The sequence below is a fragment of the Musca autumnalis genome, unplaced genomic scaffold (assembly GCF_047663935.1).
Source record: "Musca autumnalis isolate F117 unplaced genomic scaffold, ASM4766393v1 scaffold_5, whole genome shotgun sequence".
Classification (NCBI taxonomy): Eukaryota; Metazoa; Arthropoda; class Insecta; order Diptera; family Muscidae; genus Musca; species Musca autumnalis.
Window position 1 is genome coordinate 115,089,932 of NW_027412088.1, and position 16,895 is coordinate 115,106,826.

Here is a 16,895-nt window from a genome sequence, read left to right on the forward strand (position 1 = left end):
GATTCGACGTTATAACCGATAGCAAAATTCAAATATTTCACAAAAAACCGACGTTACAACCGATATGACGTTATAAGCGATTTTTATTTGTGTGGAATATAAGGGGCAGAAATTCGGGACTTTTGGATTTCGTCGCTATAAGCGATATGACGTTATAAACGACGACGTTATAAGCGATTTCGACTGTAGTTACATTAGGCAATTGAGATTCAAGACACATCTTTGCCTTGTAGCCGCATATCAGTAGGGAAATATTTGTTTCGTTTACAAGTACAGATGTTCGAGTGTAAGTAATGCCAATGAAAGTATCGCTAAAGGAGTTCTCTGGTATTTTAACTATTCAATGAATAATTTAAACATTTGATTAATTTGTATACCCTCAGCCTTTAGGCTAACGGAGTATATACACTTTGATACTACCAAAAATGTGCCTCATCGAAATAAAAGTTTTAGACCACAAGTATGTTTGGACGAAATTCGTTTCAGACAATTTAGAGTCGATTTAGCCATGTCCGTCCGTCTGTCTGTCTGGCTGGTGCGCACAATAACTCTCGGATGGATCAAGCGATTCGAATCAAATTTTGCACTTTGTAATATTTTCTCCAAACCTTATTTAAATTTGAAGATGGTCCATATCTGTCCACTCCTTCGGGTATCTCCCCCATAAAAGTTCAAAATTTGCTGTGAAATTGTGTGAACGATATCTCTCGAAGGGAACAATCGATTTGGTCCAAACTTGGCACCTCATATTAATTCTTCCTTCGGGTACCTCCTACACAAATATGGCAAAAAGTGAAGTTTAAGAGCTCTTCTCGGATAGTTTTGAAGTTTTTTTCTGCAGGTTGTCCTTGCAGCCCGCTTTACAATGGTACAATTGTTTTCGGGCGCAAGTCCATAAGTAAAGATAACTCTCCCAGGGAGTTTCTGAATGGTCCAATCTTTGTACATCGTATTACTGCATCCATTCATTTATCAGGTTGGAATATGGACTATATCGGTACCGTTCTTAGGTTATCTCCCACACAAAATCGGATCGTTTTGAACTATTTTTCAGTAGGTTATCTTAGCGGCCCTTTTACAATGGCACAAATTTTTTCGGAGTAATTCCAAACTTCCTGAGATAATGGGCCAAAAGCTTCAAAAAACCCTGACGGTAAATACTAAAATTCTTACTAAATTTTTTTGGTGTATGTCCATTAGTTTGTACAGCCTCACATTACGGTACCTACAGATTCCACGTATACTTATTCTGTTTGCTTCTTTTTGTTTTTTTTTCTTTTTTTTTGTCAGAGGCAGAGAGTATATCTCCGTCAGCACAGCTGACTGAAGTTATTTCAAAATAACTTCGACGGATATTTCCGAAGGTTTACTTAATTTCCTTTATAGTAATAATCAATACTTTGTAGTTGTTTTTTAATGCGTTTTCGCACTTCAATCGTCATTGTGGTTATACAATAAAACTTTTTCTTAATGTGTTGCCAATCCATATCCATTTTCTACGTTTAATCTGATTTTGTATGAGTTCCTGATTCATTAAGTTCCACAGTTCTATGTTACTTATGGCATTGGGCCAGAATATCCTAAATATGAGCCTGAGACATTTGTTTATGAATACCTGTATCCAGGTTTCACTGTCGTGTAGCAGAATCGATTTTACACTTGTCTAGAATATTTTACTTTCAGTTGTCCGAATGCTGCTCCTGCTTTGTTTAGCCTATTGACTACATCCGTTTCTGCACCACCATTCGTTGTTACAGTGTTTCCTACTGTTGTTACTTCTCATGACCTTAGTTTTGTCGATGGTAATCTTTAGTCTCTAGTCTAATTTTGAATGCATTTTGGATATCTTGTGGCAGAGAAGACAGATATCACCCGCATATCGAATTATCGTGATAGACCCCATGTGATACCTTTTCTCTGAGAGCAGACTTCATCCAGTAAATTGTAAATTGTAACCTATTATTTTATGGGACACTCCCTTATTGCCCAATGCTTTCGATATAGCAGTTCATCTGATGGTGTCGAAGCATGTTACAATCACTACAAGTCATAGCAACCAGCTGATGCAAATTCTTTCTCTTCGTCCCGTCATTCTTTCAAAATAGTATACACAAATTGTATATAGGGATTTCTGGGTGAAATCGGACACTTCTTTATTTTTCGCTGTGTTGATGCTGCTCATTAGCAAAACGTTTCAGTATATAAAGTCGAATTCTGTAAAAACTATGTGCTAGAAATACTCTTAACTTCTTAATATTGGTCCAAATAGAAAAAATCTCTTTTGTATTTTTTGTTGTTTTATCAGCTATCTAAAAAAATAGAAATTTGCACAGTGGGCAATTTTCGCGATTAAATATTTAAAATCAATTTTTATCAATGATTGTACTCTTCGATTTTCATTAAATTTTTTGTATTAAACTACGATTACTCACAAAAAGTTAAGGTCCTATTTGGTAGTGAGATTCGAATAATTACTATTTTTTCTATATTTTTTTTAGTTTGTCTAGAAATTTGTTCCTTTATACCACTGTGATGAAACAAACTTTGTAGCATATAAAGATGTTGACTCCGTAAAGAAAACATGGCCTTCCATTCATTTTTTTGCGTTTTTTTAGTTATTGACCCAAAAACACGGATAAACACAGTACAACATGTTGCATATTTATTTATAGTAATTCTGACAGAATATGCTAAAACAGCCAGGCATTATTTTCGGACCTGCCCTACCTTCTATATTATTGTGCCATGGTGTCGAAAGCTTGCCTTTGAATTCTTTTTTGAATTATCAAAAACTTCAAAACCCCTTCTACATTATTGTGCCATGGTGTCGAAAGCTTGCCTTTGAATTCTTTTTTGAATTATGGCTGCTAGTAGTCATTTTTGGGTAACTTCACAGCGATGTCCTTCTTCCAAGTTGGAGGCAGTCTTTCTTCTCCCAATGAACTGGTAAAAAAATTCATCGATGCGGATTTTAGATAATTTTCGTGAAAAAGCAACTTGTGTACCATACAAATTACTATGGAAACAAAGGTTAATAAACGTTAAGCGATCGCCATAAAAAAATTTGTCTTTTTTTTTTGGTCGCCCTAATGTACATATTATTTCTTATGCAAACATGCACTGATGTATACTAGGGCACATGGCGGGTATGCCGCTAAAGTAAAATACTTATATTAGGTTCATACCAATCTACAATTCCTTTGGGTCCCTTGCTTTATCATAAACATTTATTATTTGCTATTGTTTTTTTTTCTTTTGCTGATGTTGGTGTAATTGCGGTTTTTTTTTTTTGGTTGGAGTTAATATTGATGATGTTTATACTCCCAAGATGGTCAGAACGAATTTCTACTAAACAATCATATTGTTGTTGTGCCATAGAGAATAAGTTGTACATTCCGGATCATTATTGTACTTGTTATTAAACATCAATTTTTGTTTGGCAGTTTTGTATTCCATGCAACTACAACATACAATTTTATGTTACACAATACTCCCCCTTGTCAGAGTTTATTTGTTACCAAGTTGCAGACAAGTTGTTTCAACAATGTTAAGGAATGTGAATTCTTCCCCCCGCACATCAAAACGCGAGCAGTGGTAGATGTTTGACTGTTGGTTGACATGACAAATATGTACAACAAGTACTTGCACAAGCGACATAATTACGGACATCATCATCGTCTTTTGCAAAAGAACTAATAAAACTTAGAGAAACTAATTAAGTTGGCCTCACTGATTGGTTTTTAATTATTAAGGGAATTGTTTGTTTCCAATTAGAGACATTCCACATTGTGTTGCTCGCCTAATGTCATTATAATACAGAAATGGCAATATATAGATAATGGATTACATTATACAAACAAACCTACGAACATATGTTTTTTATAGCTATGTGTATTAAGTACTTGAAAGTTGTTAAACAAAATTGACGTTTCAGAGGTATTTTGATGATAATCACCAAACCGATTTCCTGTATAAATCAACGGTAAACTAATGAATTTAAGCTGTTTTTTTACAACAATGGTACAACTGTTTCTTAATAATACAGAACAACTGCAAGTACATTTCATTTGATATTGTAAAACGGAACCAATAAGTGCTAGATGTTTTCATCAATTGAGGTATGTATTAAAAAATATATTTTTTTTTTCGAACGTCCTATAAATTGGACAATGTTTTTTACTGGAAAGATTTGTGGAAGAAAATGCATAATATAGTATAGTCTCGAGTCGAGACTCTCGACAATTCGGACAATCGTTAATCCGGACATCGCGGTAATCCGGACACTAGAATCTTTTACATTGTAGACTATATCGAGCCCTTCCCGCGAAAAGGATGTAAGCGACATTTTTTTCGATTTTCCTTTTTTACGGAAATTGATAGAGAATATTCCAACACACCATCTCCCAAATGTTTAGAACTCTGTCATGTACCGTTACGAAATTAGAGCAAAAACAATTTTTATGTAAGCGCCCTTTTTGTTTTGTTTACGTGTTTAGTTGACGGCGAATTGTCGCTTACATCAAAATTGCACATTAACATACCATGTAGTTATTCGACTATAGTACAAGAAATACGCTTTAATATTATAATTTTTCGAATAAATACTCGCTATAAAAGAAAGTTACTTTGTTTTTAAATTGTAGATGTGAATAACTCTAAAAATTATTTGTTTCAAATAAATTTGTTTTAATGTAACCGCCACTTCTTAACGAACTAGTTTGATTGCGTGACAGCGAAAAAGATGTAAGTGACACAAATTACCGTTATATTGAAGATATTCCACAAATTATTTATTTGCTTAGTAAATAGGATTTAGTAACGGAACTATACCAAAATTCAATAAAAAATCTAGCTTAGATCAAAAGATATTCAATAAAAATCGTCTCCCGTAAAATTTGCTTTTTGTCGCTTACACCTTTTTCGCGGGAAGAGCTCGATATAATCCGGACATCACATTTTTTCTTAACTTGATAATCCGGACACCAATATTTTTTCTTATCTTGAGCATTAGATTCTTATTTATTTCATGCACGTTTTTGTTCTTAGCAACAGCAACTGGTATCTAAATAAGAAAATTTGAGTTTATCGAAGTTTTCGGTCCAAATAACGACTTTCTAGATAGCCACTATCAAGTCAGTTATACAATAAAACTTAGGTTAGGTAGCCTAGATCCCTGAAAAATCGATGTTGAGTGCTCATGTTGTCTAAATGATTTAGTTAATTAGCCCTCCGATTAGTCAGAAAGTCCCTTTGGTGCATTTAATGTATTCAAAGATTTTGTACTTAGAATTGTTTAAATCATTTAAAGCGGTGGGATTAAAAGCTTAGTTTACATTACGATTTATAGCTAAACAAGTAGAGGCCTTATATAGAGATTTCAATAAATTTTAAACAAAACAGTATGTCCTTTTGTGTTTTCTTTCTTTTACATTCAAAATCACCGGTAACTAAAGTGCAGTACACATAGTCAGTTTTGACTGTCAATTTTTCGCAATTATCGAGAACTGTCTATCCGTTCAACAACCACAAAATATTTAGTGGTTACATGATGATTGACAAAAGTGAACAGACACACTAGCTAGCAATCGATTTTTTGAGCAAGGCTGCCATTTATAACTGACAATGTGTATCCACCTTAAGGATTGTTGTATTGCATTCTCGTAATTATGCAACCAATAGATTTAAATTAAATTTTTTTCTTTTTTTGCGACATATATTTATATTTAAATAAAACAATATCTGTTTTTGGTTTCGTTGACGAGATGAAGTTATTTGCTGATGTTCATAGAAATTCCCCATAATGAGATGAGTGCATTTGAATTCTGTATGTACAGGGACTACGAAGTTTATATCCGTAAAAAACTGTGATTAAATGTACACCAGTTGTAGACAAAATAATCAGCAAATGTCACCTAAAGTACGCTGGTGGAATATAAGAACTAAATTTTGTAGCAAGGGAAGCGGCTCCCGGTCTTAAAATGGTCGAAACCCGTAATATTTGCTTAATATGAATTTGTTTATCTTATACGTCAAGTGATTATCTGGTAAAAGCCTGTTATTAATGATTTAAACGTACAAAATTATAAGTTTTTGTTATTACTCGGTAATCCGGACATCGCCGAAACTTGTGGTGTCCGGATTATCTTTTATATTTTCAAATTCGATTGACCAATTATCGCCTCTTATATAAACAGGAACAAAAAGGAAATCAGTATCCGATGTTGTTATTCTTATTGCATTTAAATTATTTGCTTGTATAAACTCATGGACTATTCCACTACTTCGTAGATCTCTTTTGATTCCGCACAAGATACCACCACTTGCTCGTCCGTACACATTACTTCTCTCTGCATTCTGCCAATATAAAATGAATTCACTAAACTATTTTTCCCATCTATCTGTTTCGTTCTCTTCTATATGCGTCTCACTTAATGCAAAAATATCAAAGTCCCTAACATATTGAAAGAACTCGGGATGAAGACCCTTGTTTTTAAGCCCGTTTATATTATAGGATAGTATTTTAACAATTTTTCTGTTTATAACACTTAAATTATTTTTTGTAGGCATGGGAATTTTTGAGTTTTTCAGTTTTTTAAATTCAAGAATTTTTTAAAATATTATACTTAAGATTTAGATTAAAATCATTGCCGTATAGTTCTACCAACGTTTGTACAGCGTCCTCAGTACCGCACACCAATTTCTTCTCTGAATTCCATCTAAACCATTTATTACCAATCTTCAGCCTGTCATCTCGAACTTTATAATAACTATAATAAGTATTCATATTATTATTCGAAGATTGTATTGAAATTAAAGGAAATTTACACTTTTTGGTACAATATACTTATTTCATATCACCGAAGTAGAAAGAGCGGCCAGGGTGTTTTCCACGCCATAAATAATGATAATATAATAATAATGCAAAGTCTTAAGAAATACACTTTGTTAATTTTTCCTACCCACAATGGTCCAATGTTGCCCACAAGCAACATTTGGAAACCACCTAACGGCAAGAATTTAATCAGTATTTTTTTTTGCAGAATGCTTGTTTTTGCGACTACTAGTCACAATAGATATAACAATTGTTTTTATCTAGACGGGAAAAAATCGTTGTTCAAAGGGTTAAGTGGACCGATATGACTTGTCCGCAACATTTTGGCCTTCAATCCCTATTGTTTTCAATGATTACATCATCACATGTATCTATATTCAGAGTCACAGTACTCATAAATGATTCTCCGACCGAGAATTGTCGAATTGCCATATACTCATTTATGGAAGTGCTTTAAATATGGCACAAATGTATGCAGAATGTGTGTAGTATATAGTGTTAATCTCCTGTAAATTAAAATTTGTGTTCTCAGTTGTTGTTCTTAGTTGTAGAAACCCTGTTTTCAACCAAAAACCTTATGTTTTTTAAGATTTCAAACGGTTCTCATGACTGAGGGCAAACAAAGTTCTGCTTAACCAAACTTAACACCGTAATCAGAAAACTACAATCATCATTGACAACAATAAAAATATTTACAAGTCATCACATCAAACGAAATTGACTTATTCAACATATATAACTACTGAATAAATTATTAGCAAAGCGGCATTAAATTATATATGATGATGAAAAAATTATTTGACAAACCATTAAACATGTTAACAAATAAATGCATACAATCGTATAAAATACACATGTACATACACACATACATATGTATGTATTTGCATATAGGTATGTATGCAGCATATTGTATATAGCAATTTAAAATTGATTGAATACCACCAAGAGTAGTTAGTAGATAATTTTCCTGAAAAATGTTTTGTGAATTGTTGTGCTTACTCCACCATTATTTATTTATTACTTTTTTGAATCGCTGTTCGTCCTTAAGGTTGTAGTATTTTGTTTTTTTTTAGATGCAAAACAGAAGCGCAGTTAACGAACCAGGACAACATTGCATGAATAACTTGCGGATATTATTTAAAGCTTTTTAAAAATATTTGCATAGTCTTGATGTTACTACAGCAGCCGTGAACTCAGTTAAGCCACCAACGGCACGCCTGACTAAACACAATCCATGGCTACGTACATACATATATATATATATTTACTTCCATTGTCTGTATGCCTGTCCACAAAACACACATAGATGAGATGAAAGGTTCATCCATAGATAGAAACGTCCATTCGACGATAGGACCGAAGTAACCATAACAAAATAACGGCTATCAAGCTAAGATATACATTTTATAAATACATTCTTTTGTAAAATAGAGGAAATTATTAAATAAATTTGAAGACGATTTTAACGATTTTAATTAAATGATCGTCGCGTTTGGCGCCAAGAAAGTAATTAGTTACATTATTTTTATTTCAATGTTACGCCTGATTTCTTCTTATATAAAAATATTTAGTTCAATCTCTGTTACCCGTTAAAATCATTCCATATTTAAAGGCACCAACATAAGGCAACCATCCAGTGTGGAGATTTGAATGTTGGTTGGCAACATAATGGAATCATCAATGTTTAGAGTCCGTTACGGTTAACGAAATAACAAAAGCAACTGGTAAAACTTTTCTAAACAAGGAAAACAAACATTTCGAAACTCTGTATTAGTATGTGCTGATTAGAAATTGTTGTTTTGAAATAGTTGTTAGTATTCATTGAGAAGTAGAAAAGTGGTGCTCTTAAAATGGTATTAAATACCCTATTAACTAACTAACTTTAGAAATTATGGATGCGATATTCAAGATGGTTTTGCTGCTTCTGATATATAAAATAAAGCAATTTGGTAAGAGTTTTCCACTATATAGTGTAGGGAAGCCATTCACAAACATGTTTTTTGTCTATAGATTTGAAAATTGTCCACTTACGTTCACGTATTGTTATGGCGCCCATATACAATTACTGTCCAATTAAGGATATTAGACGATTGTTCCACAAACATAAAGGGAGAAGGGAGACTTCTCTCATATAACTGAGTGCACCCCGAACAGCGTGTCTTAAGACACCACTTGCCGTGGAGCAATGGTATGTACAGTCGCCTTGTACGCTAAATGCCTGATTTAGAATCTCAGGTCAGGCAAAATCAAATTTTCAACGGTGCCAAAAATACCCCTCAGTAATGTTGGCGACATTTTCTGAGCATTTTAGCCATGTAGCCCCCGTAGAACGGTATCTCCCGATTTTCAGTATTTTGAAGGTTTCAGCGGCATTATCAAACCGAAATAAAAAAACTTTCCACTTGCGGTAAAGGTCCCTCTCGAGTTTCGGTATTTTGAAGGTTTCAGAGTTATTATGAAAGAGAAATGGATATAATTTGGTATTTAGACTTCGATGGGGGTGCTAAATTTTCTAGAAGAGAATTATCAGGTTTTCATATATCCCTCATATAGGGATACCTCTCGATTTTCGGTAGTATTTAGCCTTCGTTGGGCATACACGAAATTTGTCGGTATAGGTCACCGTCTTTAAATAGCCCCATAGAAGAGTATCTTTCGATTTCGGTATTGTGAGGGTTTCAGCGACATTATCGAACCGAAACAGATAACATTTGGTATTCGATGGGGGTGTAAAATATTCTAGATGAGAATTTTCAGTATAGGCCCACGCTTTTATATAGCCCCATAGAAGGGTACATCCCGATTTTCGGCATTCGGAAGGTTGTGGCCTCAAACCCAAACGAAATGACTGATATTTGGCATTAAATCTTGCTTTATGGGGGTAAAACCTTGAAATTAGTGGGTATGGTTCACATAGAACTGCCTCTCCCGATCTTTGGTATTTTGAAAGTATAGCTTTTTCATCAAACCAAAATGGCTGAAATTTTGTATTTAGTCTTCGATTGGGGTATAAAGCTTTTTAGAAGAGAGGTGTTGTTATAGGTCCACGTTTTCGTATAGTCCCCATAGAACGGTACTTCCCGATTTTCAGAATTGTGCTTTTTATAGCCCCCATAGAAGTGTACATCCCGATTTTCGGCATTCGGAAGGTTGTGGCCTCAAACCCAACCGAAATGACTGATATTTGGCATTAAAACTTTATCGGGGGTAAAAAAACTTTCCACCTGAAATTAGTGGGTATGGTCCACATAGAACGGCCCCTCCCGATTTTCGGTATTTTAAAGGTTTAGTTTTTTCATAAAACCAAAATGGCTGAAATTTTGTCTTTAGTCTTCGATTGGGGTAATATGCTTTCTAGAAGAGAAGATTGTTGGTATAGGTCCACGTTTTCGTATAGTCCCCATAGAACGGTACTTCCCGATTGTGACCTCAATATCGCACCGAAATGTCTGAAATTTGGTATTAAGACTTCGTTTAGGTCATTTAACTTTCCACCAGAAATATATCGGTATAGGTCTATGTCTTTATATAGCCCCCATAGTTCGTGTTGGTATAAAATGTCGGCCCGGCTGAACTTAACGTCGTTCCTACTTCGTTCAAAGATTACACATGCAAAAGTAAGAAGCAATACCTTCCACCCCCTAGTTATGCGACCTCTTAAAATAATTTTAAAAAAATTAATATACATTTAAAATGGAAGTGAGTATTTATTTATGTACAACCTAATCCATAAGGATTTGAAAATGTTATAGTTTTATTTAGAAATGCCAAAGTTTATGTTGAATATGTTTCCAACATACTTTCAATGAGAGTTACCTGAAAACGAAAAAAAGGAAAACAAGGAAGTCCTGTATGGTGGACGATGCTTTTCAGTTGAAGCCATTTTCCTTTGTATGGATATGAATGAGCACTTCTGGTTACCATCAACCCTCTTAACGAAATACAACAAACATAAGCCATATTTGGTTTTTAGTTGTATTCAGTCAGTAGCCTTTTAAGTGGCTTGCTGGTCGAGTGTTGACTAAAAACTGAATGCGAGGCTTTAGTTAACCCAGTTAGCAAACCAAATTCAAATAAAAACGGATGTGTTTGTGTGGCTAGAATTGTATGGGATAAAAACATTCCCATATTCCCCACACACAAGCATCGACAGACTGACATCCTGCTCGTTAGGTATGTAGGTAGCTAACTGTATTTGTAAGATAGGGACCATAAAAAATGCCATATGGTTGCTAAATTTATAACCATTAAAAATTCAGCAAATCCCATCAGTGAAGATATAAAATTCATTAGAGTTACGTTTTTATGCAAACTCTTCCAAACCCTTTCCTTCCGTTTCTGTTGATGTTCACTTTATGTGCAACCCAATTTAAGCTCTTCGGCACAGAGGTAAATCTATATTATATAACCAACAAAAACATCGAGTGGAAATGTTCAAAAAATCAAATCGTTGTTTTCTGTCTCGTCGCAAAACAAATACGCGAATAAAATAAAAAAAGTTAATATTTGAACATGTTATATTTTTTGTTGCTAAAAGTCAACAAACTTGTTAAGCGTGGCTAACAGTTGAGCTAAATTTATGTGACAATTAGTTTTATGTTTTTATGCTTTCAACAAGTCATTTGTTTCAATTTTCATTAGAAACAAACGTAAATTTATGTCCCTATGTATGGATATTGATTTTTGAAAACTCCAGTTTCCAATAAAGTGTGTTTATATGGAGTCCCTTAGCTGGTTATTGACTTTGCTATTTTAGTTTATATAACGTTCGAACTTTAAACAAACCTATGTTTAAACAAGAACCCACTATAAATCGTGGATCGGAAGATCAACTGAAAGGCAGTCATCATAATTCGAATGGAGTAGAATTCCAAAGGAAGTCAATTCTGCATCGGTTTTAATCTTAAATTGCTTCACTAGTTTAATGAACTGTAGATAAATTTTGGTTCCGATGTATTTGTTTCGTGAAGTATACTAGAATGCGATCTGTCTAAACAAGAATGATTCTGCTTACAAAATCATTGATCAAATCGCTGATTAAAAAAGGAACATTTAAAGATTTTTCAAATGGAAAGAAAAAATCATCATGGTCTATTTTATTAGTTCAGGCTTTTTTCATGGATGGAATTTCCAACGATTTAGTTGGTGTTTCATATATCAAGAATGTATATTTGTATTTTCAATTAAATTAAAAATAATAAATAATACCCTTTACGTCATGGTTTTGCCAATAAGCAGCTTATAACAAGTGATAATATAACAAAAAAACAACAACATCCCAATCCTTGGTGTGTTCAAACATCATTATCGAAAATGTTTTGTTTGGTTTTGTGAGTTTGTGGGTGTGGTAAGAGGGTGAAAAATAAAAATCGTAATCGCACTCAACCAACATAAAAGTATCAATCATGTTTCACACATGAATAATAGAGCGGATGCAACAGTTTTTATATCCATATTCACGAAAACAATATTTTTCCTGAATTAGAAACAATAGTTGGCAAGCTCTAATATTTAAGGCAATAATTTTAATTAATTCTTTTTTTATATACTTTAAAAGTTCGTTTCAATATACTGTGGTTTATCGAAGACATTCGTATTGGGTACCCATGAATTTAATCAAAATTATATTCAAGATGGGATTTCCGATTTATGGAATTTCGAATCTTTTATCTACATTAGAGTTTTATAATATTTTGCATTTTGTGGTTTGATTGGGTAATATAAGATTACATTGATTTGAGATACCTTGAAGGTTTTTATTATATTTTATTGGACTTTACTGAACGCTGGTATTTTAAATTATTTGGAATGGCACGAGAGGGATCTCAATTCACTCAGAGAAGAGTGGCGGAAGCACGAGTGAGGTCCTGCTCAAAGAAGTACTTGATGTTTGTGATTTCGTCGATACATGGAGCTCATCGTCCATGACAACGCAAAGAATACCATCCAACACGTGGTGCTGGCGGTTGATGAACTTTTAGCCATAACAACGAACTGTTAAACTTTTCAAATGAGTCCTTTAGAGCGATTTCGTGAAAATTCTTCTTCGGTCCCCATACAAATTACTATGGAAACTAAGATCGCGATAAAATTTCATATATGTAAAATGTTTTTGGATCAAATGGAAAAAATTAGGTGGTAGTCCATTCAACATTTTTTTATTCTATTTATTTTTTTGGGACACATTCTGGCAACCTTATGCGATTGTTTGAGCTTCCCAATCTTTCAATTTGAGCGCAATCAACTTAATTTGTTTAGCTTGAGAATCACAACCTGATATTCTAAGCTCTCAACGTGTTAGCCTTCAATGTACAGGCTCCACTTCTCCAGATAAAGCGTACTCAGCAAGTAGTCCTTCAACCGAGGAGCTTCTTTGTGGATCCTTAAATGAGTTTGGGATTTCAATGCCTTCCGCAGAATTTTGCAGGCACATCGTTGCTGCTTTATTGAACGAAAACATTGAGCTTGTAACAAGGCGTGTTGCAATGCATTTTGGATTGTGCTCCCTTTTGCTCATTGATGTTGTACTACCATACTTTCGGAACAATCAAGCCGAGCTGGTAAGTTCCCTCCTTCGGTTGGATGGTGTAGGCATTAACATGTTTGCGGTTGAAATTACGAGTACTAACGCTTCCTTTGCTTTAAATTTGCAGTTGGTAGAGGTTCACATCCTTTTTACACATCCATACGGCTTTTACCTTGGCGATGTCAACAAATTCCTTCAATGAAGTAAATTTTAATTTTTTCTGCAGCGCTCGTAGTCATCCAGAATTGTTCCTAGTTTTTGCCTGAATGGCTTAGTCCGATATACTCCAATATTTTAGTCCAAATGTCTTTGAGCTCTACAGCAATTAGAGCGATCCCTTCTGTGTGTAATCTGAATGCGACTCCGTTCTTCTTGATGTATGACATATTATAAATCACTTTTCACTTATCTGTCACTCAAAATTGTATTTTCCAGAGGTTAAGCTCTGTTGTTATGATATCGTAACAACATGGTTAGCGATTTCCTGTTCAGGTATTTTGCTGTTTTACCTACATTTTTAGCCCGAATTCGCTGGCAGTCGGAGTTCCCAATAATGCAGAAAATTCCCCACAAAAAGTTGTGGACATATGTCGAGGGTTTGGTATAACTACGACTACAAATCCTAGAGTTGTGTGTTCACCGCTCGCCGCCGGCACGCGATTTTTTGTTAACAATATACAAAAGCGTTCAAACAACCCTTAGCATTCGTACGCGTAGCACAGTGTGTAGTGTGTTCTGCTACGAATCAGAAGTTCTCAAGATCGAATCCAGCATAGAGAAAAATCAAAATGAAAATATGAAGTGTGTTGAAATTGAAAACAAATTCCTCCTTAACTGTTCTAAAAATGGAACATATGTATTTTAGATTATTTTTCAACTTCTAGTGGTCATAGAATAACTAGTTACTCTTGTGGTTATAAAATAACTAGTTATTCAGTGCGACATGCTCATGTTAAACTAATGGGCTAGTAGGGGGTTTTTAAGGTAGTTCCGACTACGACAAAGTACTCTTAAAACCCATTTGATTTTTTGCTGGGTTGTATCTACATTTTCTGCTAAAATTGACTGAAATTGGGCATTTGGGGTTTCAGGCAGTCGTAAATCTTTGGTACCACCCGACTTCAGCTATTTTGAAGTGTTTAAGAACGCGTCCAGACTAAATTAACGGGCAAATTGTACTGTACCCTTATTATTTTATTGAGAAATGTCTCTGCTTCCATTTGGTTTAATACACCAATATAGAAAATAGTATCTTCCTAAAAGAAATGTCGATCTCAGAAAAGCTTATGCACAGTGGTAGTGGTGTAAGGTATCACTTGGTTGGCCCCGTCACGGATATAGCCTCAGCTTTCTTGTCATTCATTAAAAAGGATATTTAATGCTTGTAAGAATATTTTTTCGCAGTTTTTTAGTAAAAAAATCGTTTTTTTTAATAGAAAATCTAATTACTGTTAATGTGAGCTTAAATTCTATATTTTACTGTAATTTTAAATATATCTGATTTACTGTCTGACTGTATTTTGCAAGATTAGAGTTTTCCTTATGGTGACCATCCCAACACCGTTTCTCTTGTTTTTTTTTAAGATATTGTTTCAAACATTTGTAATGCTTTGAATTTTTCTATATGAATATTTCTTGTATTACCTTTTAAAAGTTACTTTAGACATTTAAATTATCGCCTTTACCAACCCTAATAAACAAACCTCATATCCGTTAGCAAATCCGTTTTGCAAGTGTGTATACTCATCTGCTATATATGTATGTACATAAATTATGCGTTTTACACTCATATCCGTGCGCGCACCACACAAACATCACATCACTGAGATGGAATCATGGTGACAGTAGAATGTGAGTAGATAATGACATCTGGCTTTGATGAGATCTGATGTGATGCTGTAATTTGGCGAGATCTGAACAGTTATGGAAGAGCATCGTGAATATAGACCTGCCTCTGCCGTTGATTGCGTTCGCTTTAACATGCATGTGATAAGACCACTTTGTAGGGATATTAAAATAAAATAAACAACAGTTATCTGATGAAATACATTGCAAAATACCTCTGAAACGTAATGATTGTTACACACACAAACACTCATGAATACACATTTCGCATACTCATACATACCATACATACACATTGATGTTTGCAATTATTGTTAATGATGGGCAAATTGAAATAATGCCATGCAATGGCAACAAAGAGCAATACAATTTAATGCGTCGGCTGCAATATTTACTGGTCGTTTCTGATGACGTTTTATGCCTCACCGTAATCTGATATAAATTGCAAATGATTTGTTTTTAATTAAATTTTAAATTCTTTTCGCAAATTGATTTCATAGAAATTAATTAATGAATAACCCTTTTTGTATCTTTACTTTTGTAGATAATTTGCGCCATCCATTAACGACTACACAGGAACCTTTTGAAGGTAAGTGTAAACATCCGTTTGCTTTTGATTTATATACGAAGTACGTATATTATGTGGTTAGAGATTTTAAAGTATATCTAATTATGTCAGCAAGAATTGGGGACAGAATGGCGAACACGTTGTATCCAAATTATAGCAAATTTAATGGATTTTTCTAGAATATCTAATTAAAAGAAAGATATTGTTCGTGAGATAGCAGTTTGCAAACACCATCTGTCAAAGAATAATTACGACGATAGTAAAAAAACGACGATAGTAAAACATAACACAAATTGGCATTGGCCATCGTGAAAATTTGAAACCAAATATAAGCGATGTGTACACCTGAACTTTATGTCTCAGGAAACAAAATTGATTTTGTAAGTGTTTTCATAGTTCTGATTTTCATTCTTAAATGATTCTTTCTGCAATTTCCACTGTCCCGTTTTCTGAACTTTAGTCTTTTGCCATGGTACCAATTGACAAACGTTTACATCAGAAATTTGGTTTTTAAATATGATATTTCAAACACTCTGAAATAGTAGTGTAGTAATTATCGCATCTGCCTTACAAAAATATGTGGTTTTATAATTTTTTTAGATTAAAAGTTCGATCACAAACTGTGATAAACGAATTTAAATAGCTCAACAATTTTACGCATATATTAATTTATAACTGTGCGCCTGAACCAACTTTAAATGGAAGGTGCTTCAGCTGGGAAGTTTTTGCGGATTCTGAAACCACAATGTCATAGATGAGAAAAATAAAAAAAAATCGCCGGAGAGCTTTTTAAATAAATCGCGATCAAAGTTCAGATTTTTAGGATTGTTGTATAAATGGGACTAAAAAATGTTGTAGCAGTGAAAATTCTCTACAACATTTTTCGTCCGTCTTAGGTAATCATTTTAGCATCCAGAAAAATTGAAATATGACGGCGAAATTTTTAATTAATTTAATTAATCGAGCTATATGACCTTAGGAAATTTTGGAAAGATACAGGCCTACGTTTTGGTGTATAACGGTACCGACCAATCACAAGTATTCTGACGTTTTTAACTACGTTTTAAGTCCAAATTAGCTGTAATCTTGAAATTACTTTTCAAAGAGGTCAAGAAACTTCT

General features: G+C 33.9%; 1 protein-coding gene across 7 annotated transcripts in view; it reads left to right on the forward strand.

Annotated features, from left to right (window-relative positions):
• Positions 1 to 16,895, forward strand: part of dpr12 (defective proboscis extension response 12) — a 508,475-nt gene that overhangs the window by 51,355 nt on the left and 440,225 nt on the right. For all 7 annotated transcript variants that reach the window (XM_073992337.1, XM_073992340.1, XM_073992338.1 and 4 more), the window contains exon 2: positions 15,751 to 15,795. The gene's annotated coding sequence lies outside the window, so the exon portion shown is untranslated. The remainder of the gene's footprint in view (positions 1 to 15,750; positions 15,796 to 16,895) is intronic.